Source organism: Microtus oregoni, unplaced genomic scaffold (assembly GCF_018167655.1).
Source record: "Microtus oregoni isolate MIOR12 unplaced genomic scaffold, Mior012 000016F_ref0000370, whole genome shotgun sequence".
NCBI classification, from domain to species: domain Eukaryota; kingdom Metazoa; phylum Chordata; class Mammalia; order Rodentia; family Cricetidae; genus Microtus; species Microtus oregoni.
In genome coordinates this window covers 34,901,358-34,914,258 of record NW_024543075.1, presented here as the reverse complement: position 1 = coordinate 34,914,258, position 12,901 = coordinate 34,901,358, and the positions used below count along the sequence as shown (strand labels likewise).

The following is a 12,901-nucleotide window of genomic DNA, read 5'->3' as shown; positions in this document are numbered from 1 at the left end:
GGCTTGTGCACATGTCCTCCCCCCACTGCCGTGGTGACTTGAGCAGCTTCTGGTTGGTGTTCCCTGCTTGTGAGTTTTGGGCTCCTTGCTCCGTGTACAGAATTGATTTAATTGCTTTTAATTTGTCAAAGGAAAGCATATTTGTCAGTATTTAATCAGACACCAAGGCAGAAAACCAAAGCGGCACAGGACTATTTGTACCACCACCAGTTGAGCTGCCACTGATTGCTTAGCCACCAGTGGCAGCTCTTCGCCATGCAGCTGCAACTGTGACATCTGCTGGACAAAAGTTACATAATTGCACACAATATTACCATGCAGAATTTTAATAAATAATTTTTGCTGATACTATGGATTGTATTCTGCAAGGCTTATATGGCTATTGTGATATATCCATTTAGTCGATATTGGGACTAAGTTTTATTCTTCATATTATATCCTTAAGAAAATGGTTTGATAAAAGAGCCAAGAATGAGGCACTTTTAGAAATGATACAGTTTTTACAGACTAATAATGAACAGCTAGCTGAAAGGATTAATACCATTGGAAATCTAAAGTTATCTGAAAATTAATACTATTGAAAAGGGTAACATTAATTTGACAGACAAAATTCAATCCATGTCATGGGGTACTAAGAAATTATCTGAAAGAATTCATACTGTTGAATTTGACAACCAAAATCTATTAAAAAGTTATGATAGGTTAGCAGATAGAGCATCTCTCCAAGAAGGCAATCTGCACACTATCAAAATAATGTCCAAGGATGAGAAACTATCTTTCAAGGAAAAAACTTCAGACTTTGGAATGACATGTGCAGAATGAGGACCAGAGGCTAGGTGCCTCAGTGAAATTACTAGAAATATATACAGGTCAAGAGATTCAGGCTTTACAAAAGACAGTAGTAAAAAGATTTGAAACAATTGAGGAAATTATTGGAGCTGAGGAGCAGGGAAAGAAGGTACAAGGACCGGTTTTAATAATGCCAGTACCTGTCGGTGATGAAAGGGTTTTAGCTTCCTACTCTGTAATTAACTCTTAAAAACCATCAAGTTCTAAATGCCCAAAAGGATCCAAAGAAGGTAGATGGGTTCCTATAGGAATGAATGAGTAAAAGAAATTAAAGCATTATGATGTATCCTGACAAGAAAGTATGGATCCAAGACACAGAGCCCAAAGGTATCTCTCTACCTTAATCTCTTTTCTTCACAGAGATCTGCAGACAATGACGGGTTTGAAGTTTCCACCCCACAGAAACCTAAGACAGGAGCTTGCATAAAATAAAATGCCTGATTTGCAAAGACGAGTAAATTTGGGTAAAGGGAGAAGTCTTTGCCTAAGGCAGATGTGCTGATCTGTCCTGTTCAGAAGCACAGGTTTCATTAAAATTAATTAAGAGAGAGTGGACTGTAGGCCCACATTTCTACGTCGAATGGCAGTCAGACTTCCATGCCATAGTTTGCACCTGCCACACAGGAGGTGGGCACCTCCCTAACAAAGGGGCAAGATAAGCTAATGTTGTTCTGCTCCTTCTTTGTAATTTGGAGGATGCCTGGGATAAATATGTTAATTTGGCCTATGTGACAGAGCTGGCATACAAAGCAGGAATGTAGGAAGACATGACAGAGAGGGCATAGAAAGGTGTGAACGTGACTAAAGTCATTCACCTGGTTACCTAGGAAACAGAATGCTAATGAATTTATCCCCAGTTTACGTTTTGGTACAAAGGCTGTAGAGAATAATCACAGAGAATTTTTAGATTTGAACTCAGGATTTCATGAGGGATCACTGAGAATCTCCAAACGGATAAAGCCATGCGAGTTGTCTCAATTATTTCCACACCTCCCGTCTGGACTGGAGGAATAATTTAGGGCCACAATTGATGTGGAAATGTTATTTGTGAGAAGAAGCAAAAATTTTAGAACAACAGGGAAAAGCAAAAGGTCTTGAGACTTCCCAACATCAAATTCTTGGCAAGGGCACTTATGCTGACCCATAGGATCAAGATTTTATGATGAACAAATCTTGTACCTATGCCACACAGCAGCCTTAAATGCTTGGGACAGGATTTAAGAAAAACAAACTGTATCATATATTAGGGTGAAACAGGGCCATAAAGAAACCTTTAGTGACTTATTACAAAGATTAACTAAGGCTGTACAAATAGGAGTAACAGAACCAGAAGCTAGACGAGTACTTATTGAATCTCTGGCTTTTGAAAATGCCAACTTAGAATGCAAAAAGATACTTGATCCTTTAAAGGTTAGATAAAAACCTATACATGAATGGATCCTGCATACAATGAACAGTGAGATATTTGACTATAATACTGAATCTTGGGGTAAGAGAAGCAATTTTCAGAGGTATAAGTAGACATCAAAATGCCAATGTTTTAATTGTGGTAGAATAGGACATCTGAGAAGGGATTCTAGAAAAGAAATTCCTAGAAATAATGTCTCTTCTGGGAATGGCAAAAATAAAAGATAGCAACCTTATGGATTATGTAGGAGGTGAGGCAAAGGTTGACACTGGACCAATAAATACGGATCAAGAAAAGACAAGGCAACTGGATACCATTGTGAAAATCCTTGGGGGACCTCTCACAGGCCCACAAGTCAAAAGTGGTACAGTCATACCCAGTCATTGTGGAGGAAATGTCTCATGAGGAAAATTAAAAAAATCTAGTGCCTGCTGTAAAACAAAACCAAACAAAATACTGTTCTGGATGATGGAATAAACATGGAAGATGAATAAAAAAATTCCAATAGGAAATAGGAAACATATATTCTGGAAAACATCTATAAATAATCAAAGACCAAAGCTAAGAGTACGCATAAATAACACTGTAATTGTGGGTTTGATAGACATGGGTATAGATATCAGTATCATTACTCCAGAATGTTGGCATCCAAATTGGCATCTTCAAGAGGCAGATGTTCAATTCCTAGGTATTGTAACCCTATTTCAAGAGAAACAAAAAATGAGATGGGTTGAATGCATAGGGCCAGGAGGACAGAAAGAAAGGCTGAGGCCACATGTGGCTAATATCGCAGTGAATTCATGGGGTCATGAATTCCATGGAATACCCAGATTAACATTCTTGCAGTTCCTGAAATTCATATTACTGGGAAGGATATTATAAGGTACTATACACATAGGTCACCAGCCATTAAGGCTGTACAAGAACACAAAGCAATTAGCAAATCTTTAGAGGTACGAATGGCCCCACATTTAAAATGGTTAACTAAGAAAACAGTATGGGTTAAACAAACAGCCCTTAACAGAAGACAAACTGCAGTCTTTAGAACAGCTGGTACAGGAGCAACTAGATGCTCACCATACTGAAGAATCAACCAGCCCTTGGAATTCTTCTGCATTTGTTTTTAAAAAGAAATCTGCTAAATGGAGAATGGTGACAGATCTAAAACCTGTCAACAAGATAATTCAACCTATGGGCCCTCTACAGTCTGGAATTCCTCTGCCATTTCTATTTTCATATATAGTTATTGATTTAAATGACTGCTTCTTCACTTTACCTTTACAAGAAAAGAATAAAGAGAAATTTGCCTTCCCAGTGCCTACTTTTAATAATTCTCAGCCTACTAGGAGATAGCAGTGGAGGATTCTCCCACACAAAATGCTTAACAGCCCTACCCTGTGACAATACTTTGCAAGTCAGCAACTGGATATAATATGTAAGCAATTTCCTAAATCTATAATTTATCATTGCATGAACAGCATTTTGATATCTGACTGAAATGTAGATACTTTAGAATGTTTGAAGAAGTAAAGAAAATTTTGTCAAAGTGGGGATTATAAACTGCTCCTGAAAAAAAAAATACAGAGAGGAGATTCTGTCAACTACTTTGGTTATAAAGTAGTTTTACAGAAAATTAGAACACAAAATGCACAAATTAGGAGAGACTGATTGCCGACTGTTAATGACTTTCTTAGATTGGTTTTTCTTTTTTTTTTTTTTTTTTTTTTTTGGTTTTTCGAGACAGGGTTTCTCTGTAGCTTTGGTGCCTGTCCCAGAACTAGCTCTTGTAGACCAGGCTGGCCTCAAACTCCCAGAGATCCGCCTGCCTCTGCCTCTCGAGTGCTGGGATTAAAGGCATGCGCCACCATTGCCCAGCTACTTTCTTAGATTGTTAAGAGACATTTCCAATCTATGACCAGCTTTTGGGATAACACCTGATCTAATAGTTCATTTAGACAAAACCTTAGATGATAACAAAGACTCAAATACTACCAGGGAATTAACAGCTGAAGCTGAAAAGGAACTGATTGGTGTTGAAGAAAAATTACAGGAGGCACATGTGGATAGGGTAGATCCAAATCTTAATTGTATTCAAGTCTTCTTGCCTTCCAGAATTTCCCTACATGAATTTTAATGCAAAGGGAAGATATTATCTTAAAATGGATCTTTTTTACCACATAAACCAAGTCAGAAATTAAAACCGTATGTGGAAAAGGTTTCTGAATTAATTACAAAAGGAAAATTGTGACTTCGTCAACTAGCAGGAATAGATTCAGCAGAGTGACTTTTACTACTGACTAACATAAAAAATTATGGGAAGTCAATGAACTTTGGCAAAGAACTTGTGTTAAGCTTTTAGGAGAGACTATTTAACTTATCCAAAAAGTGATAGAATTAATCTTAGAAAGAGAACTACTTGGATCTTTCCCTGCATTGTACGTGACACACCAATATTTGAAGCCCGTATATTCTATACTGATACAAATAAATCAGGAAAGGCAGATTATAAATCAGAAGATTGAAGTAGGGCAAAGCCCTTATAATTCTGTCCAAAAGGCAGAATTATATGCTATTCTCATAGTACTAAGGATTTTAAAGAACCTCTCAATATAGTTACTGATATGTAGCAAGAGTTGTTTTGTATATTGAAACCGCTGAATTTATACCAGATAATAAAGAATTGACTTCATTATTTATACAGGTTCAAGATATAATCAGAAATAGGCTTTGTCCCATATACATAACACACCTGATCCCATAGGGGTCTGCCACATCCTCTAGCACAAAGTCATGCAGAAATTGATCGATTACTGATTGGAAGTGTGCGGAAGAACTCAGAATTCCATAAGAAACACCATGTCAATAGCAAAGGTTTAAATAAAGAGTTTTCTATTACAAGGCAACAGGCTAAGAAGATTATAAAGAGATGTCTCCTACTTGCTCGTTCTATAACCAAACACCGCTACCTGCAGGGAGTAACCCAAAGGGTCTCAAAGGAATGAAATCTGGCAGATGGATGTGTTCCACTTTGCAGATTTTGGAAAATGAAAATATGTACACCACACCATTGACACTTATTCAGGTTTTCAACGGGCAACTGGTGGAAGCTCAGAAAAGGCTGATTCAGTAATCACACATTTATTAGAAGTTATAGCCATCATGGGTATACATGCACAAATAAAGACAGATAATGGTCTAGCATATGTCTCTAAGAAAATGAAACAATTTTTTGCTTATTATAATATCAAGCATATTCCAGGTATACTAAAAATCCTACAGGTCAGGCACTTACAGAAATATCAAATTGAACTATAATGGATATGTTAAAAAAAAACAAAAAGCAATGGAAAATACCCCCCAGAAATGATTGCATAATGCTTTACTAACCTTGAATTTTTTGATGCTAATGAAAAAGGAACAACAGCAGCAGAAAGACTTGGATAATAGAAAATGCTTCTGAACTAAATTGATTGATGTATTTGAAGGATGTGTTGACCTCACAATAGAAACCAGGAAAGGGGTTGTTGGGCTACGTTGGGAAGGGGGTTTTACTTTTGTTTCTAGAAGAGAAGAAATTTATGGATACTATCAAAATTAATAAAGATTTGGTTTGAAAAAGAGAAACATTTTGAGAAAGAGAAATCACGGCTCATCCACAGAGGTGACAAACATACAGGTGGTAAGGAAACCTCATAAGGGCTGGGGCAAGGTTCTCTTCTTGTCTTTGCAGGAAAATGCTCATCTTTGAAAAGTCAAGAGACCTTGGACATCTAGATGCCTAAAAAGGAAAGGATAATTATCCAGTTAGGATCACCAAGCAAAAGATTATTATGACTTATGAAGACAGATCATCTGAAGGTAAGAATCACTGAATATAAACCAGAATAATAGTCAACACTCACTTGAAAATCAAAGCTGGCTTTGGAGTTGGACAATGGCTCTGTCCTTCTCGCAATCTAAGCATGCTGTTAAATGAAAAATTTGGAGTTTCTGTCTCATGCTAGGAGCCATATGGTATAGGACAGAAAGAAGAAAGAATTTAGAAAAAAAAAACCTTACCTTTTTCATACCTATTTTTGTCTCTATCAGACCTTTCATTGAAGATATGTCTGTATGAATAATGCTTACGTTTTCCACAGTGAACAATGAATTTTCCTGCAATAATCTTTGGAGTTTTCAGGAAGAAGATGGGGACCCAAACGAATCCACCTGACTGACAAGACGTTATGATAGTGATAGTGGCACAATAAGACTGGTTTCAGATACCAGTTGCTCAAGATGGTTCCAAATTGGTTAGCTGAAATGGTGCATCTTCTAACAACGTTCTAGCCAGAACTCCAAATAGGATCCTCAGAAAAACCCTAATGAATACTCAGAGACTATTTGCAATTATATCAGACAATAATCTTGAGACTTAACCATCAATTTACTTTGACAGGATCCCATAAAAAGATCATTGACCCCATGATAGTTCTGGAAAACACCAGAAACCAATGATCTTACAACAGAAGGTCTTGAACACCCGAACACAGAAGAAGTGGAAAAAATTGACTTTATGAAAGCAATAGAGTCCCTTAAGCAACATGTAAAAAACACCCTTATAAAAATGGATGAGAAGAATAACAAAAAGTTTGAAGAAATGAGTAAATACGTAAATGATACCCTGGGAAACCAGGAAAAAAATGATCAAACAGGTAATGGAAACAGTTCAAGAACTGAAAACTGGACCTGACCCTAGACGGGCTCCCAGGTGCCCAAGCCGAGGTCCCCAGTTAGTTCCTTGGGCAGCTGAGGATAGGGAACCTCAAATGATCCTATCCTAGAGCAATAATGACGAATATCTTGCATATCATCATAGAACCTTCATCTGGTGATGGATGGAGATAGAGACAGAGACCCACACTGGAGCACTGGACTGACCTCCCAAGGTCCCAATGAGGAGCAGAAGGAGGGACAACATGAGCAAAGAAGTCGGGACCACGAGGGGTGCACCCACCCACATGAGACAGTGGAGCTGATGTATTGGGAGCTCACCAAGGCCAGCTGGACTGTGACTGAAAAAGCATGGGATAAAACTGGACTCTCTGAACATGGAGAACAATGAGGGCTGATGAGACGCAAAGGACAATGGCACGGGGTTTTGAACCTACGTAATGTGCTGGCTTTGTGGGAGCCAAGCCAGTTTGGATGTTCACCTTCCTAGATACGGACGGAGGGGGGAGGACCTAGGACTTACCACACGGCAGAAAACCCTGACGGCTCTTTGGACTGGAGAGGGAGGGGGAAAGGAGTGAGGGGAGGGGTAGAAGGGTGGGAGGAGGGGGAGGGAAATGGGAGGCTGGGAGGAGGTGGAAACTTGTTTGTTTTTTTTTTTACTCCTTTTCTCAATAAAAAAAAAGAGAAAAAAAAGAATTGAAAATTGAAATGGAAGCAAGGAAAAAAATACAAACTGAGGACCAGCTGGATATGGAAAATCTAGGTCAACGAGCAGAGTCTACAGAAACAAGCATAATCAATAGAATACAAGAGATAGAAGAAAGAATCTCAGATTCTGAGGACACCATAGAGAAAATAAACGCACTGATCAAAGAAAACAGCAAAGCCAACAAATTCTCAACACAAAACATTCAGGAAATATGGGACACAATAAAAAGACCAAACCTAAGAATAATAGGGATAGAAGAAGGAGAAGAGTCATAGTCAAAGGCCCAGAAAATATTTTGAACAAAATTATAGAAGAAAACTTTCCCAACATAAAGATATTCCTTTAAATATTCAAGAAGCATAAAGAACACCAAACAGACTGGATCAAAGAAAAACATCCCCTCGCCATATAATAATCAAAACACAAAATATACAGGTTAAAGAAAGAATACTAAGAGCTGCAAAGGAAAAAGGCCAAGTAACTTATAAAGGTAAACCGATCAGACTTACACCTGATTTCTCAATGGAAACAATGAAAGCCAGAAGGTCCTGGATAGAAGTACTGCAGAAGCTAAGAGACCATGGATGCAAGCCCAGACTACTATACCCAGCCAAGCTTTCGTTCACTATAAATGGAGAAAACAAGACATTCCAGGATAAGAACAAATTTAAACAATACGTAGCCACGAATCCAGCCCTACAGAAAATAATAGAAGGAAAATCGCAACCCAAGGAATCCAACATTGCCAACACTGCCTACAATAACTGAGGCATCTAGAGACCCTTCACTAGCACAACTCAAAGAAGGGAGACACACAAATTCTACTTCCAAAAACAATAAGAATATCCGGCGTAAACAACCATTGGTCATTAATATCACTTAATATTAATGGTCTCAATTCACTTATAAAAAGGCACAGGCTAAGAGATTGGATACAAAAACAGGATCCAACATTCTGCTGTTTGCAAGAAACACATCTCAACCACAAAGACAGGCATCTACTCAGAGTAAAGGGTTGGGAAAAGGTCTTTCAAGCAAATGGTCCTAAGAAAAAAGCAGGTGTGGCCATACTAATTTCTAACAAAACTGACTTCAAACTAAAAACAATCAGAAGAGATCGAGATGGACACTTTATACTCATAACAGGAACAATTTGTCAGGATGACGTCTCAATCCTGAATATTTACGCCCCTAATATAAAAGCACCCACTTATGTAAAAGAAATATTACTAAAACTCAAGGCAGACATCAAACCACACACACTAGTAGTAGGAGACTTCAACACACCTCTCTTTCCAATGGACAGGTCAATCAGACAGAAACCTAATAGAGAATTAAGAGAATTATTGGAGGTAATGAAGCAAATGGACTTAACAGACATCTATAGAACATTCCACCCAAATAGGAAAGAATATACCTTCTTCTCTGCAGCTCATGGGACCTTCTCAAAAATTGACCACATACTCGGAAACAAAGGAAACCTCCACAGATACAAAAAAATATCAGTGTCTACCTGTGTCTTATCAGATCACCACGGATTAAAGTTAGAAGGCAACAACCACGCTACCCCCAAAAAACCGACAAACTCATGGAAACTGAACAGTCAACTACTGAAAAACACCTGGGTCAAGGAAGAAATCAAGAAAGAAATTAAAGGCCAGACGCACAGAGGCGCAGCGGCGGCGGCGCCAGACGCACAGAGGCGCAGAGGCGGCGGCGCCAGACGCACAGCGGCGGTGGCGGCAGACGCGGCACAGTGGCGGCGGCAGCGCGGCGGCGGAGGCGCCAGACGCAGCGCAGCGGCGGCCAGACCCAAGCGGCTGGGACAGGCGTGCAATAAGGAGAGCAGATCGCCCTACTACAATTGAATCAAAGAGGTAGGCCTTTGGTTGGCCAGGTCACTGGCACAAGGGGAGCCTGGTCCTGTCCTGAAGATCCTTCGGAGGGGTGAGAGGGTTCTTGGCCTGCAGCAGGAACCACGAAAGAGAGCGAGGGCATTTTGTAAGCGGAGTCCTTGGCCAGCAGGGAAACCTTATCCGGTTTCTAAAGGATCCATTGGATAGGATCAATAGGAGGAGATGGGCAGGCGCCAAGGCAAGAACTCACCCAATAATCCGAAAAACAACATGAAAACATCAGAACCCAATGATCTTACAACAGAAGTATTTGAACAACCTAACACAGAAGAAGTGGAAAAAATCGACTTTATGAAGATAATAGAGTCCCTTAAACAACATGTAAAAAATGCCCTTATAGAAATGGATGAGAAGTATAACAAAAAGTTTGAAGAAATGAGTAAATACGTACATGATACCCTGGGAAACCAAGAAAAAACCATCAAACAGGTAATGGAAACAGTTCAAGAATTGAAAACTGAAATGAAGGCAAAGAAGAAAATACAAACTGAGGACCAGCTGGATATGGAAAATCTAGGCCAACGAGCAGAGTCTACAGAAACAAGCATAATCAATAGAATACAAGAGCTAGAAGAAAGACTCTCAGATGCTGAGGACACCATAGAGAAAATAAACGAACAGATCAAAGAAAACAGCAAAGCCAACAAATTCTCAACACAAAACATTCAGGAAATATGGGACACAATAAAAAAAACCAAACCTAAGAATAATAGGAATAGAAGAAGTAGAAGAGTCACAGCTCAAAGGCTCAGAAAATATTTTCAACAAAATTATGGAAGAAATCAAGAAAGAAATTAAAGTCTTCCTTGAATTTAATGAAAATAAAGGGACAACATACTCAAACCTATGGGACACAATGAAAGCAGTGCTAAGAGGAAAGTTCATAGCACTAAGTGCCCACTGAAAGAAAACGGAGAATGCATACATTGGGGACTTAAAAACACACCTGAAACCTCTAGAAAAAAAAGAAGCAGACGCGCCCAGGAGAAGTAGAAGACTGGAAATAATAAAACTGAGGGCTGAAATCAACAAAATAGAAACACAGAAAACAGTCCAAAGAATCAATGAAACAAAAAGCTGGTTCTTGGAGAAAATCAACAAGATCGACAAACCCCTATCCAAACTAATTAAACGACAGAGAGAGAACACGCAAATAAATAAGATCAGAAATGAAAAGGGGGACATAACCACAGACACAGAGGAAATTCAGAGAATCATTAGATCTTACTACAAAAGCCTGTATGCCACAAAACTGGAAAATACAAAAGAAATGGACATTTTTTTAAATAAATATCATATACCAAAGCTAAACCAAGACCAGGTGAATGATCTAAATAGACCGGTTTCTCGCGAAGAATTAGAAATGGTTATCAAAAATCTCCCTTCGAAAAAAAGCCCAGGACCAGATGGTTTCAATGCAGAATTCTACCAGAACTTCCAAGAAGAATTAATACCTATACTCCTTAAGGTATTTCACAATATAGAATCAGAAGAGTCATTGCCAAATTCCTTTTATGAAGCTACAGTTACCCTGATACCAAAACCACAAAAAGACCCAACCAAGAAAGAGAATTACAGACCGATCTCACTCATGAACATCGACGCAAAAATCTTCAATAAAATACTGGCAAACCGAATCCAAGAACACATAAGAAAAATTATCCATTATGATCAAGTAGGCTTCATCCCAGAGATGCAGGGCTGGTTCAACATACGCAAATCTATCAATGTAATCCACCATATAAATAAACTGAAAGAAAAAAACCATATGATCATTTCACTAGATGCGGAAAAAGCATTCGACAAAATTCAACACCCCTTTATGATAAAGGTCTTGGGGAGAATAAGGATACAAGGGTCCTACCTAAATATAATAAAAGCTATTTACAGCAAGCCAACAGCTAACATTAAATTAAACGGAGAAAAAATCAAAGCCATCCCACTAAAATCAGGAACACGACAAGGCTGTCCACTCTCTCCGTACCTCTTCAATATAGTGCTTGAAGTTCTAGCAATAGCAATAAGACAACATAAGGGGATCAAGGGGATTCGTATCAGAAAAGAAGAAGTTAAGCTCTCGTTATTTGCAGATGATATGATAGTATACATAAGCGACCCCAAAAACTCTACCAAAGAACTCCTACAGCTGATAAACACCTTTAGTAATGTGGCAGGATACAAGATCAACTCCAAAAAATCAGTGGCCTTCCTATACACTAAGGATAAGGAAACAGAGAGGGAAATTAGAGAAGCATCACCTTTCACGATAGCCACAAATAGCATAAAATATCTTGGGGTAACTCTGACCAAGGATGTGAAAGATCTATTTGACAAGAACTTTAAGTCTTTGAACAAAGAAATTGAAGAGGACACCAGAAAATGGAAAGATCTTCCTTGCTCCTGGATTGGGAGGATCAACATAGTAAAAATGGCAATTCTACCAAAAGCAATCTATAGATTCAATGAAATCCCCATCAAAATCCCATCAAAATTCTTCACAGATCAGGAGAAGACAATAATCAACATTATATGGAAAAACAAAAATCCCAGGCTAGCCAAAACAATCTTATACAATAAAGGATCTTCTGGAGGCATTACCATCCCTGACTTCAAGGAACTCAGGACCGCGAGGGGTGCACCCACACACTGAGACAATGGGGATGTTCTATTGGGAACTCACCAAGGCCAGCTGGCCTGGGTCTGAAAAAGCCTGGGATAAAACCGGACTCACTGAACATAGTGGACAATGAGGACTACTGAGAAGTCAAGAACAATGGCAATGGGTTTTTGATCCTACTGCACGTACTGGCTTTGGGGGAGCCTAGGCAGTTTGGATGCTCACCTTACTAGACCTGGATGGAGGTGGGAGTTCCTTGGACTTCCCACAGGGCAGGGAACCCTGATTGCTCTTAGGGCTGATGAGGGAGGGGGACTTGATTGGGGGAGGGGGAGGGAAATGGGAGGCCGTGGAGGGGGGGAGGCAGAAATCTTTAATAAATAAATAAGTAAAAGAAAAAAAGAATTATATATAGGTCAATAGTCATCCACGTTTGTCATACTTATAGTTAGACTAATCAGGTTCTTCAGAACATAGAGATTATATTCTGCATAGATAGGTAATCTTCAACCACTTTAAAAATCTGTAAAATATGGCATTTAAAGAACTTAGGGTTCTGTTGATATAAGACACAATTGCTCTTGGCAGCTCCAATCTATTCTCCAGAAAATGTTGAGCACTGAAGATACTCCACTTAGAGTTTGTTTTCTTCTTGCAAAACTGACCTTTGGGCAAGGAACAGCTTG

At 38.9% G+C, this 12,901-nt stretch overlaps 1 protein-coding gene across 3 annotated transcripts in view; it reads right to left on the bottom strand.

Moving 5' to 3' along the window:
- Sbf2 (SET binding factor 2) overlaps positions 1 to 12,901 on the bottom strand; it is a 411,329-nt gene that overhangs the window by 167,292 nt on the left and 231,136 nt on the right. The window lies entirely within an intron of this gene.